The sequence below is a fragment of the Pinus tabuliformis genome, chromosome 5_2, assembly GCF_031772625.1.
Source record: "Pinus tabuliformis cultivar Carrire ecotype Pingquan chromosome 5_2, CPIR1, whole genome shotgun sequence".
NCBI lineage: Eukaryota > Viridiplantae > Streptophyta > Pinopsida > Pinales > Pinaceae > Pinus > Pinus tabuliformis.
In genome coordinates, this window is record NC_142306.1 from 601,919,360 (window position 1) to 601,923,927 (window position 4,568).

The 4,568-nt window shown below is 44.9% G+C and overlaps 1 pseudogene; it reads right to left on the bottom strand.

Moving 5' to 3' along the window:
- Nucleotides 1-550: 550 nt before the first annotated feature.
- Nucleotides 551-3,236, bottom strand: LOC149160435 (L-type lectin-domain containing receptor kinase IV.2 pseudogene; annotated as a pseudogene).
- Nucleotides 3,237-4,568: the final 1,332 nt, after the last annotated feature.

Consider the following 4,568-nt stretch of genomic DNA (forward strand, 5'->3'; position numbering starts at 1 on the left):
TTCTTAAATATAGTGGGAGACATTGAACCCGTCAGTATATAATCACAGACAAAATGAGAATGGAAGATCTACCTTTTAAGAACCGGATGCACCATATTGATAGGAGGGAAAACCCATTATATTGCTGACCGATCAATCCTCCCTCTGTTTCAGAGTGGGGATGACAGTAAGGCGGAGAGGATCACGATACAAAACAGTTTTCACTTTTTAACATCAACAAGGCTAAAAAGCAATAAATATAAGAGATCTCGCATAATTGTTTATAAAAAATAAACATCGGATTGCTTCAATGTTTATTTTTCATTTACGGTTTGAGCAAACATTTAGAATTGCCTGCAAATAAGCTGAGAACATTGCATCCATGTAGCTTATTAGCTGCTATGCAGCTTTCCCTTGTTTTGATATATACACTGCAAACCTTAACTTTGGCAGATCTCACCCATCCGTGTATCACAAATCTTCCGACTTTTGTACGAGGTTTATGTATTGGTAAGCCTTTTGTGAAAAATAATTAATGCAATATAAAATATGTTGAAAATAATTTGGAAAACATAAGTATGATGCGGAAAGAAAGCTTATTTTATATTTGCATTCATATGAGATATAAGCCAGAGAAAACGTATCCTATCGTGCTAGTTAAGCGATAAAATATGCAGATGGCTTAACAGTGCCCTCTATCCTACAACAATGTAAATATTGTATGGTTTGGTCATGGATAATCCCAAGCTCCTAACTCTCCCTGATTGGTCTAACAGGGTCTACGCGGTCTAAATTTTAAGTAGTGTGGATGGGACCTATCACCCCTGCAAAAGCTTCCCGGCGATCAAAGCTATCAATTTGACCCCGCTCGAAGGATGGGGCGTTTTCGGAAGTCGAACTGAGGATTCCTTCTAAATGGCCTCTGCTCGACGTACTCCTCCCCAGACTATTGCCTGTATATCTTAAGAGGACTCTGGGATAACGATGCATGTTACTCGCGTTAAAAGAAGGCCTGCAGACGTCGGGAAGACGAGCTTTGCCTTCCAGTATTTGGCAAACATGGCGCATGCCCAACCTGCTCTCCGGATCTGGGTGAGAACACAACAACCCCAACTTCAACACCTTCTCGATCTCACACACATCGTATCCGTCCTTATCTAGCTTTGGATCCGATGTCTCCAGCAGCCTCCCTTGTGTGTAAAGTCCCCACACCCACTCCACCAAAATCATTTGCTCGGCATCCTTCAACGGATCAACAGGCCTCCTCCCACAAGCCACCTCCAACAGCAAAATCCCGAAGCTGAACACGTCGGAGCTCGGCGTAGCCTTCCCCGTGTGTATCAGCTCCGGCGCTATGTACCCCAATGTTCCTACAACATGAGTCGTCTGTGGATTCCCACTGTGATCGTACAATCGAGCCAACCCAAAGTCACCCAGCCGCCCATTGAGCTCCGAATCCAGCAGCACGTTGCTGGACTTGATGTCTCTGTGAATGACCCTCTTCTCCCATTGTTCGTGCAGATACAGCATCCCAGCGGCCACGCCCTTCAGAATCGCGTATCGCCGATGCCACGACAGGACTGTTGTCGGATTCCCGTAGAGGAATTTATCCAGGCTCCCGTTGGGCATGTAGTCGTAAACGATGAATAGCTGCGTATGCCTTCGGCACCAACCCTGGAGATGAACCAGGTTCCTGTGCTGTAGGCGACCCATGCTCGATATCTCTGAGATGAAACCCTTCATTCCTTCCGTAAGCTCCTTCGTTATGCATTTCACGGCGACCTCTTTCCCGCTACTGGGAAGGACTCCCTTGTAAACTTTGCCGAAACCCCCTTGCCCCAAAACGGTTTCGTCCCGGAACTTGCCCGTGGCGATGCTCAATTCCTTGTAAGTGAGTCTATGGGGCCAGTACTCCATCTCCCATTCTTCGATCGTTTTTCCATACTTCTCTTTTATGAAAAACACGGCTGCAACAGCCAGCGCGAAGAGCAGAGTAGCCACGGTGATGCCGGCTATGAATCCCCGGCCCAAGGGTTTGGAATACATGTTCGCAAAAGAAGGGAGACGAGATAGATTGAGGGGCGGCGCCATGCCTTGGGTAGTGAAGCTCCACGCGAGAATGTAATGGTTTTCCATGAAGTTCCCCGTGGTCGCTGAAAAGCCAACGAACATCTTCTCCTGTAAAACGTTGCCCAGATCGATTTTCAGAGATATCAGCGGCTTCTGTGGTCTCGGCGAGCCGGCCAACGTGATGGTAACATTGAGGCGGTTTTGAGGATGATTGTAATCGATCCAGGCCTGTATGTTCCGTCCACTCTTGAGGCTCAATCCATGGAAGCTGTCCTCCCCCTTCCAATATCCCGCAGGCTCGGTCTGCACCGAGATGAGGCTGTTGATGTTTACACCCACGTGGTTGTCATCGGGGTCACGGAACTCCACACTGTTGATCGTATCGAACTCCACTGCGAATAAGTGATTGTATGGCTGCCCGTTGCTGGTGAGGTTAAGCAAGCCCAGATACTGGGCCGACAGAGCGCCGACGGGAACTCTGTGGGGCATCATGATGAAGGCGAATCCTTGTCCGGCTTCGGCAGAGGGAGGATGTACCATGGAGAAAACGAAGGTAGTGCTAAAGGAGGAAAGCGTCCCGTTGCTTTTCATGTGCACAGGGATCGAATAGAGCGCGCGGCCGAGCATGAAGTGAGACTGGTTTGTGAGGGAGAGCACAGATTTGGGGCCGATGATTGACGCCTCCTCTTCCAAGATCAAGTGGGTTCGATTAAATCCATCGAAGATGAAAGTGGTGTCCTGATGATCGTCATCGGCCTGTGTAGCAATAAGCAGTATCAAAAGGGAGGTGAAAACTATCAGGAGGCGGCTGCGCCTTGGTATTCGCATCTTCAGTCGTCTCTTTGGGTTTCTGTGGAGCTAAATTATTTCTTGGAACAATACATAGATGGTGGATATAAGCTAAAGCCCCACATATACATTAGAAAGGCGAACTCAAATCTTTGAAACGGACTTCTGTCTTGGGTGCAGCCATCATTCAAAGATTTGTTAGCTCTGAGCACGATTCAGACATCCGGGTAAGAACAGCGAACATTGGAGGATTACATTTCTTATTGTAAAATCGATAACAGTGAACTAATTTCTATGTTCACAATGGTAAACACGGAAATGAATTAGAAAAATTAAAGATCTGCCTTTCTAATAAATGAAGGCGGAATAACACGGAAATTACACAGCCGAATTCAAAACGAAACACCTTCCAGGATTGACGCGTTAGTACGGTTTTGTTGACTTTGACAAATTTTCGGAGGGTTAAACGCGGTACTCTGAATCTTCTCTTTTTTGTTTTCGCTGCTATTATTTATTTATTTTCAAGTCAATAAGGTATTTATTTATTTGTAATTCAATTTTAAGTGAGATTTGGACAGGTATATTGAGCAGAGGAACTTGAAATTTAACAACTTTAGATTTTTTATTTTATTTTTTATTTTTTTTGTATGGGGGATTTTCGCAGTGCATTATATTAGATATCATTTTTGGGATTCAACTGCGTTAAGTAAGTCATTCAAAGTATGACCATTTCCATGAGAGGTAGTCGTAAAGTGACCACATAGCATGTAACCAGGACTTCCCAGGAGGTCACCCATCCCAGAACTCCTCTGGTTCAAGCGCGCTTAACTGTGAGTTTTTCCCCACAATCAAGCCCACTTAGCTTGCTACCCCATTTGCAAAACCTTAGCAAGTATTGTGCCTCATGAACCATTCAGGTAGAGATCCCTTGACTCTTTTTGAATTTAAGTATGGGGGATTTTCGCAGTGCTTTATATTAGATATCATTTTTGGGATTCAACTGCGTTAAGTAAGTCATTCAAAGTATGACCATTTCCATGAGAGGTAGTCGTAAAGTGACTAATTTCTCATGATTTTTGAATAGTTCACTTAGCACTCATTGCATCGGAGGGGTGAAGAAGTGGGATTGAAACTAGTGAAATGTGGAGAAGCGCGCTTAACTGTGAGTTTTTCCCCACAATCAAGCCCACTTAGCTTGCTACCCCATTTGCAAAACCTTAGCAAGTATTGTGCCTCATGAACCATTCAGGTAGAGATCCCTTGACTCTTTTTGAATTTAAGTATGGGGGATTTTCGCAGTGCTTTATATTAGATATCATTTTTGGGATTCAACTGCGTTAAGTAAGTCATTCAAAGTATGACCATTTCCATGAGAGGTAGTCGTAAAGTGACTAATTTCTCATGATTTTTGAATAGTTCACTTAGCACTCATTGCATCGGAGGGGTGAAGAAGTGGGATTGAAACTAGTGAAATGTGGAGAACGAATCACATAGCATCAATCATCACTTCCGGGGCTTGCACCCGGTAACCAGGACTTCCCAGGAGGTCACCCATCCCAGAACTCCTCTGGCTCAAGCGCGCTTAACTGTGGAGTTTTTCCCCACAATCAAGCCCACTTAGCTTGCTACCCCATTTGCAAAACCTTAGCAAGTATTGTGCCTCATGAACCATTCAGGTAGAGATCCCTTGACTCTTTTTGAATTTAAGTAGGGGGGATTTTCGCAGTGCA